Source organism: Bos javanicus, chromosome 25 (genome assembly GCF_032452875.1).
Source record: "Bos javanicus breed banteng chromosome 25, ARS-OSU_banteng_1.0, whole genome shotgun sequence".
NCBI lineage: Eukaryota > Metazoa > Chordata > Mammalia > Artiodactyla > Bovidae > Bos > Bos javanicus.
The window spans coordinates 33,364,039-33,382,070 of NC_083892.1; positions in this window are offsets into that span (position 1 = coordinate 33,364,039).

Genomic DNA, 18,032 nt, shown 5'->3' on the forward strand with positions numbered 1-18,032 from the left:
CAGGAGCTCTCCTGGGGGGAAGGAAGGAGAAGCAAGCCAGCTGGGAAGAGGCCCCTCCTGGTCACCAAGTAACCCTGGTCCCTGGGGAAGGTGGGGCCAGGGCTGAAGTTCCTTTCCCAAGGCCCAGAGGGAAAGCTAGAGGGAGAGGAAGAGTAACAGCAGGGGGAGAAGAGCCCTAGAGCAGGGTCCCAAGGCCTGGATTTACACCCAGCTCTGCCACTGGCTCTGGGCCTCAGTTTACCTTATCTGTAAAATGGACAGTTTGTCCTGATGCTTCCTTTGACCCTGGTTTCCCAACTTCCATTTTCTTTGCTGCTGTCAGGACCTTCCCTGGGTGGAGGGGGGAGAGGTCCAGAGATGCTTCCTGCTCAGCCCCTCACAGAGCCCCTCTCTGCCACCCGCTGCCCTGCTGGGTATGGCCAGAGTGAGCAGCTGGATGGGTATATGGGGATGCCACCAGGGGGTCAGAGCTGGGGAAGTAGCCTGGAAGGACAGGGTGGGGAGGAATTTGGAAATTTTTAGAACCTTGACAGCTGGAGCCCCGTGAGTCAGAGGGGCAGATGGAAGTGATTAGACGCTGGCAGGAGGTGCAGGGGGCGGAGATGGGAACCAAGCGTGAGGGCTCAGGGCTCAGAGCTCAGACCCTGGCGGGCGGCTTCTCCCAGCTGCACTGTTGCCACGGGCCTGGGGCTGCTGTGCCGGTTTGCAGGCAAGGCTATGCAGCCAGGCTCCTGTGCTACAGGACCAGAAGGCTAGAGCCGGGACCCGCCCCCCACCCCCCTCCCAGGGAAGAGAGGACGCCAGGGCAGAAGAGAAGCATGGGACATGGGGTGGGGGGCCCCCTTGCCATCCGCTCCATAACACTTGCTGTCCAGAGGAAGGAAGATTCCAGGTGCTTGTCCCACATAGCTACTCCCCACCCCAGAAGATCCTAGGACCTCCCCTAGTGGTAATGTAAACACCTTCACCCCAAATCCAATCACATACTTCCCTTCCCCTCAGGAGGCTGCTCTTGTGCCCCTCAAATCATATCTCATCTCTGGGCAAGGGGAAAGCAGAGAAGAAGGCATTTTTCAAAGAACTCCATGCTAAACCATTTATCAAGCCTTTCCTGAGCCAGACCTGTTGCTAGGTTCTGAGAAGACTCCCAGAGGCCCTGCCTTTGAAAGCTGTTCCATCAAGCAGGGGAGGCATATGGCTGTGGAGAAGCAGTGTGCTTGAGGACAGTCCAGCAGGGCCTGCTGTGAGGTGGGGGTGGCGCAGGGCCAGGCCGCTCCCGGAGAGATTCTGAGGATGAAGGAAACCAGGAGGTGGGGAGGGGGGGTGGAGATTGTATCCCGCTGTTCAGACCCTGAGATTAATGAGTGAAGAGGCCCCTGGTCTCCACGCCGCAGTAGAGTGGAGCCAAATTGGAGTAGACGGAGGGGTGAGGACAAGGAGAGGAAGTGGAGGTGATCAAAACCCAGCCTTGGGAGCAGGGAGGCGCCTGACTGCCAGGGGGAGTCCTGAGGGGGAGGTGTTGGGAGGGTGGGGAGCCCCCAGGCAAAGCCCCCCTGGGGACCCAGGGCCCAGAGCCCTCCTGCAGAAGGGACCTCAGGACTGTCCCTTCCTCCTCTCCAGGCCTCAGTGGTCTCATGAATCCAAAGGGGCAAAGGATGCTGGCTCCGGCACTACCCCACCCCACCACCCACCCCCACTCTGCAGACCCACCAGCGACTCCACAGATCATCGTAGCACTCAAACACGAGCTGTGGGGCGCCAGACCCAGCTTTCTTCCAAAGCATCTTGTGGCTCCATGTCTCCCCAAGCACCCCCACCCCGACCCTCTCAGTGTTCAGCGAACATGGGCTGATGGCTCCCATGTTCCAGGTCCGTGCCAGGCTCTGTGGTATGGACAAAAACCAAGCGTGGTCCTGGCCGGGGGAGGGAGACAGACAGAGTGTCCTGGATGCTATGACTGACTCCACCTGGGACGGGCGGATGCCGTATTAGAGAGGTGAGTCTGGTGCAGGGGGCAGGAATTTGTCAGGCAGGCCTGGGTGAAGAGCTTTCAAGGGTGTGGAGGTGAGGGGACAGCAGGGAGCCTGCAGACGGCTTCACAGAGGGTCATAGACAGGCCTGAGGGAGAGGGCGGAGGTGAGCAAGGTCAGTACATCAGCATCAGGCTCTGTCCCTAGAGGCCATGGGCCTCATTGTGGCCGTGTGCCGCAACTACTGAAGTTCACATGCTCATGGGGGATTTATCAAAGGTTTGAAGGAGGAAGGACTAATGTTTAGAAAGATCATTCTGATGGCTGAGACTTCCCTGGTGGTCCAGTGGCTAAGACTCTTCGCTCCCAATGCAGGGGGCCTGGGTTCGATCCCTGGTCAGAGAGCTAGATTCCTCATGCCTCAGCTAAAAGATCCCGCATGATGCAACTAAGACTCCATGCAGCTAAATAGATGAATAAATTTAAAAGAAAGAAAGATCATTCTGATGCCTGTGAACAAGCCAGTGCGTGCATGCTAAGTTGCTTCATTATGTCCGACTCTTTGCGACCCCATGGACTGTAGCCCAGCAGGCTCCTCTGTCCATGGAATTCTCCAGACAAGAATGCTGGAGTGGGTTGCCATGCCCTCCTCAAGGGGATCTTCCCAACCCAGGGATCAAACCCAAGCCTCTTATGTCTCCTGTATTGGCAGGGGGGTTCTTTACCACTAACACCACCTGAGAAGACCTGAACAGGCCAGAATAGAGCCCAACTTTGATGGCCATGAAGAAGAGGGACACAGAGCGTAGTAGGTAAAATCTATAGGATTTGGTAATAGTAGGGAGGGAATTGAGGTGGGCGGGGGGAGGACGTGTCTGGGAAGTAGGGAGGATGGACAGGATGCAGGTAGAGATGGAGACAGTGGAGGAACAGCTATCTGGTAGCATCCCCAAGCCTCCCTTGAACCTGATGGCTTCCAGCACCTGGGACATCTCAGTAGAGAAGACCCACAAGGGCTATCAGCATCAGATTTAGAAGAATCATTCAGGTAGTGGGGAGAAGGCTGGCCTGCGCAGTGAGAGACCAGAGACGGGGAGACATAGGATGAGGATGAAATGTCCCCTGAGAGGCCAGGGCCTCATTGGTGGGTCCTAGATCAGGCACTAGGGAACCACTGACCTAGGCTTAAAAATCACAGGTAGATCTCACATTTCACGTAAGTAAGTTCTTGTCAAGTTAGGTGGTAAACGATGCTTAGGCTGATGCTTTATGTCAAATCCTATTTTAAATGACCTGATTCAGAAATGAAATTAAAAGGTCAGTGGGGAGGGAGAAAAAAATGAAATTGGAAAAAAACAATTTCAGGACCTCTCTGATGGTCCAGTGGTTAAGAGTCCACCTGCCCAGTGCAGTGGACACAGGGTTGATTCCTGGTCTGGGAAGATTCCACTTCTGTGGGGCAACTAAGCCCATGAGCCACAACTGCTGAAACCCACATGCTCTAGAGCTGGAGTGCTGCAAATACTGAAGCCCACACACCCTAGAACCTGTGCTCTGCAGCAAGAGAAGTTGCCACGGTGAGAAGACCATGCATCGCAACTAGAGAGTTGCGACTAGAGAGAGCCCCCATGAGCCACAACTAGAGAAATCCCACACACAGCGATGAAGACCCAGTGCAACCAAAAATAAATAAACAATTTTTTAAGTTAAAAAAATCCATTTATAATAGCATGAAAAAGAATAAAATGTTTAAATAAAATGGCAGCCCACTCCAGTATTCTTGCCTGGAAAATCCCATGGACGGTGGAGCCTGGTAGGCTACTGTCCATGGAGTCGCAACGAGTTGGACATGACTGAGTGACTTCACTTTCGCTTTTCACTTTCAACAAAAAAAGAACAAAACTTGTACACCCAAAACTACACAACATCATGGAAAGAAATTAAATGTCTAAATAAATGAGAAGACATCTCATGCTTATGGATTGGAAGACTTGATGAGAAGACATCTCATGCTTATGGATTGGAAGACTTGATATTAAGATGACAAAGTTACCAAAAATAGATTCAATGCAAGCCCTCTCAAAATCCCGATGGTGTTTTTCTTTTGCACAAATGGAAAAACTCTTCCTAAATCCAAATGGAAATGCAATGAATCTCAAATAGTCAAAACAATCTTAAAAAAGAAGAGAAAGTCAGAAGACTCACACTTCCTGATTTCAGTAATCGAGACCTTGTAGTACTGCCATGAAGACAGACATAGAGACCGGTGCAACAGAATTGAGAAATAAATCATTACGTTGATGGTTAATTGATTTTTGACAAGGATGCCAAGACTTCATTCAGTAGGGGAAAGAACAGTCTTTTCAACAAATAGTGCTGGAACAACTGGAGAGCCACAGCGAAAGAATAAAGTTGGACCCCTACCTCACACCATATATAAAAATGAGCTCAAAATAGATTGAAGACCTAAATGTAAGAACTAAAACGATCAGACTCGCAGAAGAAAACACAGAGATAAATCTTCATGACCTTGATTTTGGCAATGGTTTCTTGGATATAACACCAAAAGTACAAGGGAAAAAAATAGATAAATTGGACTTCACCGTAACTAATAACTTTTGTGGTTCAAAATTTACTATCAAGAAAGTGAAAAGACGACTCAGAATGGGAGAAAATATTTGCAAATCATATTTCAAATGACTTAAGAGTATGTTGGATGAAGGACTTCTCTCTGGTTGGGGTGTGGAGGGGGATAACCCTGCTCTGAGGTACAGACCACAGGCAACCTACCCCACCCTCCAGGGAATGAGCTTGATCCCACGCGGATCTGCCCATATAGGCAATCAGAAAGGAGAATTAGGGGAGGCTGGGAAGAAGCAGGGACCCTTGCCCCGAGGGCAGCCACAGTTCTCTGGGAACTCGCTTGCAAATTCCCCGAATTCCCCCATATTAATTTTAGAACAGTCCTCGAAACCCGAGGAGGCTGGGGGACGGCCCGGCGCCAGGGCGGGCAGCTTTCAGAAAAGGGACAGCGTGAGGGAGAGGCTGTCTGGCCTGGACTCCCTCTCCCGGCCAGTCCTGGTCCATGGGAAGGTCACGAGAGGCACTGGCAAGGGCCAAGCCCCGTGCAGGGCGCGGGCCCAGGCAACAGGCCAGAAGGTCGCAGGGCCTGAGGTCTCAGTTCCCACTGACATCAGTGTAAGGTGTCAGGGGGCCTGAATCATCGGGGCCCCGGGCCAGCCCGCCACCCCCCTCCCTCAGGGGGGAAGGAGAGAGCATAGCAGAGGTATGAGGCAGTCCTGGCCAGGCAGGCGGCCCCAGGCTGGGCTGGACACGGTGACTGTTTTATAGAATTAGTGAGTGGGACCCGCCGCAGGAGGGGGTGGAGATGTCATGGTCCTGGATTCCAACAGGCTGCCCCCCCCACCCCCGCCCCCTTCTGATTCACAAAATTCATTCCAATGGCTAAGACAGAGGAGCCTGTCAGCGGGGCCAGGGGGGTCATAAACACGGGGAATATTAATAGCTTCAGCCAGACCGCCTGGGGGGCTCGGGGGCCTGCCAGAGGCACTGACTTATTTAGTCTCCTCATTAATGATGTGGAAAGAAGAGCATTTACCCGAGCCTGGGGCGGGTGCTGACCTACATCAGGCCAGGGATTGCCCAAGCTGAGGACAGACCGCAGGGGTCCCTCCGGGGCTCTGTTCCTCCAGTGAGGATTCCTCTTGCACTACCAGGATACCCCAGCCCCACAACCCAGCCAGGTGTGAGCTCCGCACACCGGGAGTATCCTGTAGCTAAGTAATGATGAATCTCCTTCCTGACCTGGGTGTGCGTGTGCATGAACACACACACACATAATTACACATTTCCGACAACAGGATCAGCTGCACTTGTTCCTCTTTCCAGCCAAGTGGATCCAACCTGAGCATGTGGGCCCAAGTCAGGGTGCAGAGTGTCCAGCCACCCAGAGGCATCTGCTGTCCAGGAAAGGACGGACTCCTTCCTGAACTAGACCCCTGACCTCCCTAGCCCTTCCCCTTAACCTCTTCCTGCAATGAATCAAGTCTAGGAATACATAAAACTAGGAATTCCAAAAGACTCCGTGCACGTGCGAATTCACACACGCATGCGCGCGCGCGCGCACACACACATACACACATCTTTTCACTCCGTGCACAGCCTGTACCAAGGGAACCAGAAATCAAAGCAGTTGGGCCCACTCTGCCCCTTCCCAAGTTCCTTAGGTCCTGAGAACATCATTTCAAACAGACCCCCCAGGATCAGGGGGTCATGGACAAAGGAGTTTGTGAAGAAAAGCAGCTGGAAAGGGTTTGCAGAGAGCCCGTTCAAGGCATGCCCAGGGCCCACGGCAGACAGCCTGGGAGAACCACTCCCTGATCCTTCTGGGAAGCCCCCCGGCTCCCAGCCGCACGGCTCCTGGCTGCCAGCGCTGGGACAGACACAGACAGAGCAGGACTGGCAGCAGCTGGGGCTGGGAGCCTGCCGAGTCCCAGGCTGGAATGAGCGAGAAACCTGTCCAGCGATGAGATCAAGGAGATGGCACCCATGTCTCCCCAGGGAGCCCGGCTCCTCATCCCAGGACATTCCAAACTCTGCGAACAAAACATGGGGTGGGAGGCCGGCCAACCTGGGCCAGTGCCAGGTGGCTCCCCCACCCCCACTCCTCCCATCCACGGGCTGGGGTGGCGGTGGGGAGGAGGGAGCTGCCCAGCAGTGGGACCAGCTGGGAACAGAGCATGAGCTGCCGGGAAGGCTGCCCGCACAAGTCGCCCGGGGACGCAGCGTCCAGACACCTGCCACGTTCCCTCGGCAGCCCGCCACGTGGGGCTCATCCGCCCGGTCTCTCTGAGCTGGGCCCCCCGGGAGGAGCGCTGCAGGCCGGGGGAGCCTGCTCAAGCACCTGAGCATGGCCCTTTGATTCAGCAAACACCTTCAAAGCCCTGGTCTCACTTAATCACCCCTGCAGGAAGCCAAGCCTGGCAGGTTTCCCCATTTCTTCGGAAACGAGGGCCCAGAGTGGAATTTGCTTGAGACCACACAGTGTCTGAGAGGTGAATGCACGTTCTCACCCAGGACTGCCACCTCCCACTCTGAATTCTTTCCTGCCACACTTCATCCCAACAGCAAGAGGCCACCGAGACCCTGGGCCCAGCCCACCAGATCAACCCCTAGTTCCAACAGCAGAGCCTCAAAGATCAGCAAGTTCAATATCTTGGTTCTATAAAGAGGTCAACTGGGGTTTCAGAAAAGAAAAAAAAAAAAGACAAAGGCTTGCCCATGGTCAGAGGGCAACAGAGGTGAAGGTGAGATTCCGATGAGGATGCTCCTGGGTATCATGCCAGGCAGCAGGCAGGGTCCGAGGCTTGGAAGGTTGGGAAATTGTGGGAAGGCCTCCTGGAAGAGGTGCTTTCCCCAACAGTTGGGTTCTCTGTGAAGCCCATTCAGGTGAGCCCAGGTGGAAACGGCAATAGATCAACCAAAGGAAAATCGCAAAGAAGAATCAGAAGGTGAGCTGTACTGCCCGTGTGACCTTGGGATGGTCACTTCCCCTCTCCAGGCCTCAGTGGTCTCACAAATGAATACAAGGAAGGCAAAGGATGCTGGCTCCAACGGGATCACACAGTGACTCTGCTGTGCTCTGAGGACCAGCCTGGGGCTCCCAAATCCTGACCACACTCAGGAGCCCTCCAGTTCTAGCAGGGCGCCTGTGGTGATCCCTGCCTTAGCTGGGACATGAGGCCTGAGGAGGGACCAGGTAAAGCCTCAGAGACACGAAGAGTCCTGGCAGGAGCCGGAGGAGCGATGAATGGACAGGGAATAGAAAGTATGGGTGTGGGTGGCTGGCGTCAGCTGCTTGGACGATAGTCCATAAATGATAGGAGAACAAGGGGATTAAGTAAGGCAGGGTCATGGTCAGGTTGACCACGGAGCTGGGGCCATTGGCCCACGGAAGGAGTCATCGTACAGCTGTCCGTGGCCTTGAGGCTGCAGCAGAAGTCGAGAAGGCTCTGAGCAAGAATTAGAGATTGAGTTTTTCTTCACTCCCCATATGTCCTGGACTGTGGGCCCCTCGATGTTAAGAGAGGGGTTGTGGTGCCCAGGGCTGGCATCAGGAGGCAGGACTGGCCTGCTGACTGTGTGCAGGTCCTGAGGGAGCCTGGCCATCAGAGCCCTCTGTATGGAGAGGCCACCCCTGGGCTGAACTGGGTCGAGTTGACCGAGGGCACAACAGCCATCTGGTTCCCCCAGCTCCTCCCAGCAGCCCTTGCTTGGGGCACGGAATGGTTTCCAGAAATCAGTGGTTCAAATATCCACATCAAATTGCAGTAAAGTATGAGAGAAGACGGAGGTTTCAGGAGGAATTCATCCAACCTGAGCCAGCAGTCTCACTGAGCACTGGCTATGTCCAGGCTTGGGGCTGGACCCCAAAGGGGGTGTCAGGCACCCAGAGATCCATGAGCCAGGTAGCGCCCAGGAACACTGGGCAGGGGGACCTCGGCATGGGAAGGATCAGTGCCTCGGTGTGGAGAGGAGCTGGGGGCAAGGAGAAGGGGCGGTGAGGCCAGGGGGCAGGAGTTGCTGGGGCCCACAGGGGAGCATGGGGTGCCCGGGTCTGCAAGTGAGTGGGAGACAGGGGAGAGGGATGGGGGCTGGGAGAGGGGACCTCAGAGAGGGGAAGGGGCTCACCAGTCCCACCCCCTCTCCCCGGTGTAGGACCAGGACCCCGGAGCCCATCCTCCCCCAGACCGCCCATCCCCTGCCAGGTTTCGGTGGAGACGCAGAAGCAGGGCTAGGGGCCATTTTCACCTTTTAAAAACCACAGACATCCACACCGAGCACCGGAGCCAAATCTCTGGGAGAGACAGAGGCCCTGTGAACGCTTCGCCTGACGTCAATCGGGGCTGCTCTTCTGTGTCTGCGGCTTCGACGGAAGGAGGCCGAATTAGGGGGCCGAGCTGAAAAGGCAAGAGAAGGACCAGAGGCCGAGGGCAGCCCCGGTCTTCTGACCTGCCCTCCTGGGCCCAGAGAGCTTGTGGGGGCGGTGGGGGGCCCTGCTGATGAGCAGAGCAGGGGTCACCTACTGGGCAGGCGTCAGGGCATCGGGGGTCAGCAGCAGCATTGGGACCCCTTACTGACCCCACCCCTGAGCCCTAACATTTAAGCCAAATTTGTTGCCTGGGAGGCTCCATGTCCCCAGAGGAGGCCCTTTGACTACGGAGGTGGCACCATGGGCCACTAAGGGCCCTAGATGCCTCCTGCACTACACAGACCCTCGCCCAGGGGGTCCCAGGAAGAACTGTCCTTGCCCACCCCTGTTTCCTCCCCTGCCCAGGGCAGCCCCCCTCCCTGCCCGGCTCCAGACCAGTGCTTTTGAAGTGGTTCCCCACACCGCCCCCCGCCCTGGGCATGCCCTCCTCCCTCTAATCCTCTTGACACAGCTGCCCAAGGCATCCAATTTCTAGAGCTCAGCTCCCCAATACTGAGCCTCCGACAGGGAAACTGAGACCCAGAGAGGCACAAGGGGCTGTGCGTCCAGGCATTGGGGTGCATTTTGCTAAAAAAAAAAAAGAAAGAGCCAGACTGGATGCCCTCCCCAGCCACCAAGCTGGGTTCTAGCCTTCATTCTGCCTCTGGACCCTTTAAGAGGCTCCAGGAGTCAGGAAACAGCTCTGCGGAGGGTGGGAGGTATGGGGAGGGAGATGGTGGGGATGGGCCAGGGGTCACCCTTAACATGTACCTGCCTCAGTCAACTCTACACCCGGGTCCAGCCCTCATACTGAGGGCCCAGTCTGATGCCAGTCCAAGCCTTGACCCCAAACCCAGAGTGACCCCAATACCCCGAGTGACCCCAATACCCCAATACTAGGCTAAGCCCACTCATGACCCCAGACTGAGCCTGGCATCCAATCGAACCCCAACTCCACTCTCAGACTGGACTGGAGTCCAACCTGAAATACAGGCTGACACCTGAGCCCAGCCCAGACTGAGCTTTGGGGGATTTAATCTCAAACCCACATTAAACCTTGATCTTGACCCCGACCCCAAAAGTGAACCTTGTACCTGGCCCCAAGGCAGAGGACTGGCGTGGCATAAACAGCCCAGGAAAGACTCCAGGGAGGCCAGGACGCGAGCCCCCACCTCCTCTGCTGCTGGCCTGGACAGCAGCTCCCTCTGAATGGTTGGGATCGCTTATGGAGAAGGTATGGAGGAGGGAGAGGCAATACAGGGAGAGGCAATGCAGGAATGGTGGCCTGCCCTGAGGGAGGCCCTGTTCCAGAAGGGATGATTCCCCCATACATTGAGCCTTCCTCCAGGGGGAACAGACCATACCCGGGGCCAGCTGGATCAGGGCCACTCTCTACAGAGGGTGCTATGCATGGGGCTCCCGATGTCTGGTCCTCATCTAGTAACAGGATACACAAGGTTGGGGAGGAAGGAGTCCAAGTTCCCTGGGCTGGCTGGGTCCTGGGGGACCCCTTTCTCCCCACCAGATGCCTCCTGGTCTCTGAATGTGGGAACCAGGGCCCCAGGGAGGCCCGCCTGAGCCCCCTTCTGCCTCACCCCAGTCCCTGGCCACTCTCCTCGCCTTGCTGTGAGAACGTGCGCTTGCAGCCGCCGGGAAAAGATCAGCACGAAGGAATGTGCTGTCCAGGCTCCAGCGGACAGGATGGGCCCGCCGGAGAGAGAGCAAGCGAGGAGAGGTCGGAGAGATGGGAGCTGGGAAGGAAAACAGAGATGTGCCAGGCAGCAGGCCAGGCAGGGCCGGGCCAGCCATTGTTCCCAGAGCCACGGGTCAGGTGCATTGGGCCGGGGCCGAATCCCAGCCTCTGCTCAGCAGGGCCCCAGACTTCCTAGGCCTGCCTGCCTCCCTCTGTCCCCAGACCCTGAGCTCCGAGGCCCAGCCCAGCCAAGGAAAGAGACAGACTCATCCTCTGTGCCCCCAACCAGCTTTATGGGCCTCTGTCTGTCTTTTGCTTCCTTTCCCCTCTCAGGTCCACAGCCTTGCTCCATCCAGACCTCTCTTGGGGAAGCTTCTGGTTTCAATGGCTCAAAAAGCTAGTCCACAGGTGGGCTTTGATAGCTGACAATGGCTCGACCTGTCCTCGCTGTGGTCCCCAGGCTTATAGCATCAACATCACCTGGAAACTTGTTAGAAATACAAATGACTGGGCTCCACCCCAAATCTATGAAATCAATAGCCTGTTGTTTTGTTTTTTTTTTTTTAATAAGTCCCATAGACCTACACTCTCCACTCAAGCTTGAGCACCACTGACTTTAGAGTGTGACCTTGCTTAAGTCCACAAATGTTGATAGAAATGATACGTAATCAGGTGAATGAACAAGGAAGTGGAGTGAGTTTCAGGAGGCCTGGTCTTATCCCCAGGCTTGAGTAGAATGATTCCTTTTTGCCCAGCTGGTGTCCAAGAGAACAGCAGACTGGAAGAAGAGAGGACCGAGTGGCTGGACTCCCTCTGAGGTGGAGCAGGCTCTGAAACAACATTACCTGCAAAAAGCCCATCCAGAGGCCCTGGGGCCTGGGACTTAGGAGGTGCAAAGGGGAGCCAGAGTTGACGGGAAGATGGGGTCCAGCAGGTCCATGGGACTCAGCATCAGGAACCTAGGACCTGGGAACCAAGCAGGAGGGCAGAGCTAGGAACATCCAACGGCAGGCAAGAAGGTCCTCAGCATACAGCTGGGGTCCAAGTCTCTCACGCCAAGGAAGAATTGATGAGAGGGGCCCTGGGAGCAAAGTTGAGCCTCTATTATTAGAACTAAGATACAAGGTTGGACACCGAACTTGGCTCCTTCTGAAATGCCCTGAGGTCAAGTCCGGCCCCAGAGCTTGTGGCAGAGTTGAGCCTGCCCGTGGAGTCTAGGGTCTCTAGCTGTCAGGAAGGGACAGGGAGATACTTGGTAAGAAGTTACCTTCTTACCCTTCTGAAGTTACCTTCAGTTACCTTCTGATCCCTGGTAACTTGTCCCCAAATCTGGTCTTGGAGACGGATATCTGCTGAAGTTGGGATTGCCCTTTCCAGAACTTCACACCAACTGGATGAGTGAAATCCTCCCAGCTTCCCAACTGCCTGGGTCTTGCCCAAACTTGGTCACAGTTGACCGAATCATGACTCATAGTTTCAGAATAAATTAGCGAGACAAACAGGGTCTGTCCCTACCTCCTTCTTCTGTCCACCTGCCAGCTCTTGTCCATTCAGCACCAAGGAAGAGCAGGCGATTCATGTGACCAGATCTCCACTTGCTTGACACCGGAGAACCTCCATGGCCAGCTTCCTCCAATGTTGACCATTTCCCACTCAACGTGAAAAAAGAAGCATCCTTAGTCACAGCCACCGTCTCTGCTGGGTCCCTTCTCCAGGGGATCTTCCTGACCCAAGGATCGAACCTGGGTCTCCAGCATGGCAGGCAGATTCCTTACTGTCTGAACCACCAGGGAAGACCAAGAAGCCCAGAGATATCCTCAAAGTCTCCATGGCCCAGAGTATGTCCCGCTTGTCCTAGGAAAGATTTCATGGAGGAAAAGGCACCAATATCAAATAAGCGTGGGAAACACTGCATACTGGTGTATGCGTGTACTCGCTTAGTCATGTCCGACTCTTTGTGACTTCATGGACTGCAGCCTGCCAGGCTCCTCTGTTCATGGAACTTTCCAGGCAAGAATACTGGAATGGGTTGCCATTTCCTCCTCCAGGGGATCTTCCCAACCCAGGGATCAAACCGCATCTCCTGCACTGACAGGTAAAATTCTTTACCAATGAGCCACCTGGGAAGCCCCTTCTTAATAGATCAAAATAGACAAAAGGTTCTGAGAAGTCCCACGAGAGAGAAGTCTGACTGACTTGTCAAATCCAGTGTCTCTCCAGCTTATTGGGTCCAGAACCTTTTTTACCTCTCCCAAAAGAACATTCTGTGGAGCATCACTTGGGAACCACCCAAAATGCAAAGCGACATCTCCCACTGCTATCTTGACACAGAGGAACTTCTTTCTGGAATTTCTGGGAGGAAAAGCATAAGCTGGAGGTGGGGAGAGAGGGGCCTTCTTATTAAAAGACCCCGAGACAAAGAGAGCAGGGACCCTGGAAGTCCGCAGGGGCAGGTGGTGGGGCCTTGCAGTGGGAGGAGGCTCTAGGGTCTCCCCATCCCAGCTACTAGCTGAACCCCAGCTTCCTCATCTGTAACTGGGGCATTTTTGAGATCTAAATAACATACTGCATGGGCATCCCTGTCTCTGCCTCCAGAAGGCCCCATCTCCAGAGCCACTGACCCCAAAAAAGAGGTCAAAGAACAGAAGCCGCAGGAGGAGGGGGCAAGCTTCGCCGAGAGGGGAGGTGGCCATCTGGGGCATCAGAAGAGAAAACCATGGCTAATCTGGAAAAGCCAGCCTGCAAGGGAGTGACCGCATCTTCCAGCATCCTCTGGGGCAGGTACAGTCTCATCGTTTGGCTAGACACGAATCAAAGACCAACCCACCTGCCTCCCTGTCCTGCCCAGCAGAGCCCCCTGCTCTGTCTCCTCCTTGTTCCTCTGCATCCTCCAGGGCCTGAAACAACCTCCCAACCCCCACCTGTGAGCTTCTGAGGCTCCTGTCTTCTTAGGGGCAGAGGCGAGGAAAATTGTGCTATAGCTCCCTCCCTCCCGCCTAGACTTTTGGCTGCCTTCTGAAGCTGGACAATACAGGGAAATGTTTGCACCCAAACAACTCCGCTGCTTCAGGAACTGCCTGACCCTGCCCAGGAAAGCGAAATTCTCCAGCTCCACCCTGCGGCCCCCTCAGTCTGGGGATCAGAAACCAGCAGAGAGGTTATTACCAGAGCAAAGCGGGTCACGGGCATCCCCAAGGTGGCCAGAGGAGAGTTCAGGGGTCACCTCCCTCTAAGGACTGGAGTTTTTTCCTTCCTGCCCAAATCAGAAAGGGAGCTCTGGGGTGGGATGGGGTAAGGGGGTGGCGGGTGGGAGAGAGGCTGGAGGGGACGGGGGTATATGTATACATATAGCTGATTCACGTGGGTGTCCAGCAGAAACTTACACAACCTTGTAAGTATACTCCAATAAAAGGAAAATAGAAAAAAATGAAGTCAAATTAAAAAAAAAAAAAAGGGACCTCTGTCCCCGACTGCAGGATACACAAAAGCCAGATTGTCAATATTTATCTGGAGAGCCCAGGCTCTGGATTAATCTGGCCTAAAGATAATACAAATAGCACTTTGATGTGACTTGAGAAATGTATTAATTCATTCAACAAGCATGTGCTTGTTGGGTTCTGGGCCAAGCCCCAGGCCGGGCACTGGGGATCTGGGGTAGATCACCCCCGACTCTGCCCTGGAGAGGCCCACGATCTAGGAAGAGAGAGAGGGAGGCCCCCCGGAATGCAGTAAGATGCTAGGTGGGGGCCTGCTCCGTCCCAGCTGAAATTCCTCCTGAGAAAAACCAGAATGGTGTCAGCTCAAATAAGGGCTCGAGGGATTGGCGAATGTGGGGGCGGGACGGGCTAGGGAGGGCCATATGCACCCGTGGTGGCCACCAGCTCAGGAAGCCAAGGGGTCAGGGCAGTGTGCAAAAGCAGAGGCCACGTCCGCAGGGTCTGATAAAAGACTGGAGGCACCTCCCCTCCAGAAAGCCCTTCCCATCCGGTTTGATTCTCCCCTTGCCCTGAGGTGCAGAACACCAGGTACAAGTCAACAAAATGTGCAAAGCAACAAGGAGATAAAACAGACTGCAATCTCCTGTGTGGCAGGCGCAGAGCGTCTGCACGGGACACTGCCACGGGGTGACCCCCGCCCCGGTGGGGGAGTAGGGGCTCCTGCCTGCAGAGCTCATCAGTTTCCTGTTTCCAGCACCCGCTGCGTGGGGCAAAAAGGAGAGGTCAGTGACCCCAGGCTCCCACCTACACCCCCCCCCCCCCGCCCAGTCCCTCGTGGGGGGCCTGCCCTGCCATGCAGCCTGCCTTTGAGGGAAAGAGGCAGGAAGACGGAGGGGCCGGCTGCCTGCCTGCCGGGGGCAGCTCAGGTCAAGACAGCCAGTCTGCCTGTCGCAGCCCCTCACGCCCACCTCCCCCGGGCCAGAGACTGTGTGTTTTTGTCTTTCTTGGGAGGGGGAGGGGTGCGGCTCAGAGCCCTGAGTGATGAGTTAAGTGACAATGAATTTGCGCCACATGGAGCCCTGGGCTTAAGGGGAAAGTGTTTTGGTGAAATGCAGCTGGGATTTCATCAGCCCCCACCCCCCAGACAGTACAAAAATAGTCCGGGCCAGGCCAGCTCTGACCCACAGGCCTGGCCCAGTTTCACCGCCCCCTGTCCTGGAGAGAGGCTCCGAGTGGCCTCTTTCCCTGAATCTGGGTTTCGTAATCTCGCCTTGTTGTTTTGGTCGCCTGTTTGTGGACTGGCCTGGTTTGTCTTGTCTGGAGGCTTCGCTCCCTCACAAATTCCCTGCCACTTGGCCCTGCAGAGAGAGGGAGGGGGTGAGGCAGGAAGACCCACCCTCTCTGTTGGGGACCAGGCCCACACTGGGCCAGAGACCGTCACAGCCTGGGGACTGATCACGGGGCGCCCTGTGACCTGGGAAATGTGGGTGGATTGGGGACCCTGGACACAAGGATGAGGGGTGGGCTTCACTCCAGCAAGAACTGGAGGGGCCTCATCAACCTCTCAAGCCCAACCGCATTCCTCGGAGGGGAAAACTGAGGCCAGAAGCAGGAAGCGAGTGAGGTGAAGTGCCAGAAGCTGTTAACAGCATCACCAGGGTTCACTCCACGTACCCGGCACCAAGAGCCTGCCGGGCACCCGGGAGTCCCCCCAGAGTGTGGGTGGATTGCAAGTGTGGTCAAAGCCCTTCATCCCAAACCTCAGCTCAGAGGAAGGAAACAGAGAGGGAGCTGGACCCCTGGGGGCAGAACAAGGAGGCAGGCAGGTCCCCCAGCGCCCTGAGCATCTGTATCTCCTTCCCCCAAGATGTGAATGGTGAGAGCCGCTCCCCCAGGGCTGGGAGCAGCTCCCAGGGGAGAGAGACGCACCTGCACTGAGGCCAGGGGCTATTGGGATGGGGGGCAAGACAGGGACACCCCCAGGGGAGACGATGGAGGCAGAGCCGCAGCATCCCTCAGACCAGCCGCTGGGGGCGGCCAACCAGACAGAACAGAGTCGCAGATGGGAACCTGGGCTCCACCCGGACGCCGGGACCAGGGCTGAACCCTGCCATTCTGGGGGTCCAGGTGAGGGCCCTGAGTGCTTGAGGCTGCAGGGTCACAGCGGTCCGAGGCCACTTTGAGAACCAACCTCCTATCCTGAGCGCCGAGGCTAAGACAGACCCAGTCTTGGGGACCAGGGTGGATGCAGAGCACGTGGTCAGGACATTGGAAACTTGACAAGCAGCAGCAGAGGGCCCTGGTTTCTGGGATTCCCCTAGGGGTGGTGGCTAAGACATTGCTCTCCCAATGCAGGAGGCCAGGGGTTGATCCCTGGTCAGGGAACTGGATCCCACATGCTGCAACTAAGGGTTTACATGCCTCACCTAAAAGGCTTGCATGTCTCGACTAAGACCTGGCACAGTCAAATAAATTAAATTAAAAAAAAAAAAAAAGGACCTGAGTTCAGGCTGACCTGGGCTTTCCCCCAAGTTAACATAAGGGATGCCAAAGGGCAGCATCCCAGGGTTTGGCGAGGAGGGGACAGGAGGGGCCACTGGAAGTCCACCTTGTGAGCAGGGGAAAGCTGGATCAGCTAGGGGTCCAGCAGCCTGAACCCACCTCCGTTTCTCCCCACATGCTCAGCCTGTCCAGAGGCAGAGGAGCTGCTGTCCGGGCTCAACCAGCAGCTTGCTCCTCAGACCACAGGATGGGACTCGCATGGGTCCTTCCTTCCTTCCTCGGTCTCCCCACGCAGGGTCTGGCCAGAATACCTCAAATGCACACAGGAAGCATGGTCTGGGCACGCCGACCCCCACCGCTGCCCCCTGCCCCGTGGACCCGGGGACCCAGCGTGTCCAAAATCCCTGCCGTCCCAGCTTCTCTCCCCCACCCTGCACCTCCAGAGGGTTTCCGCTCCTTTCTCTCCCATTGTTTTCCTTCTTGGCCCTCAGCCAGTCCCCAAAGGCCAGGCTAAGGACCGTTTAAGCCAGCCCAGCTAGGGAATGAGGGGGGCATCGGGCTGGGGCTCTAGGACGCCTGGCCCAACCCCAGGAGTCTGGGGGCTTGGGGGAGGTGTCTCCCCAGCCCTCTTGGTAGGGGTGGGAATTAGGAGCTTAGTGAGGGGTAGGGGGTCAGACAGGCCTTGATCTGAATCGCTTGTCAGTTGTATGAAGGGATTTGCCTTCTCTGAGCCTCAGTTTCTCCGTCTGTAAAATGGGAGTGAGGATAACAGCCTGCTGCCACAGTTGTGGCAATTAAGTGAAGTATGACATTATGGTCCGTGTCCTCACGGCAGTACCTCGAACAAATGAAGTACCCAGTGAGGACGGCTGCCATGTCCACGCCCAAGAAGGGCAAAGGGCTCCGGGTGGGAGAGGTTGTTAGAAAGTATCAGTGGAACAAAGCAGGCCAGTCTGGGCTGTCCAGCGATGACACCCCTGGCCCCAGAAAGTCCTTTCCTCCTTCTTTCTGCTTTTTCCTCTGGCGGGTCAGATGGTGGCAGAGGCAGACTGATGGAAGACCCTCCCCCTACACACAGATACACATCCATGGAGACCCCCGCCCACAGCCCTGGAAGCTCCGGGTGACCCTCCAGACAGCGGTCCCACCTCGGGAGTGGGGGTACCCTGAGGACGTTGGCCACAGAGCAGGGCGGCTCAGGGCTGACCCTCACAGCCGCAGCAGCCTGAGATTCCCTCCTTCCAGAAGAATCAGGGGAACTGGCTCCCACCCTAGAAAAGCCTGTCTCTGGGTCTGGAAGGCTCAACATAGCAGGGGACCGCCCTTGCATGCCTGACACCTCATCTGAAGGCCTGGGGGGCAGTTCTAGGGAACAGGCCCCTGTAAATCAGCTGGTCTGCTTCTCCTGAGCCGCCCCAAGGCCCCACCCTCCTGCCCAG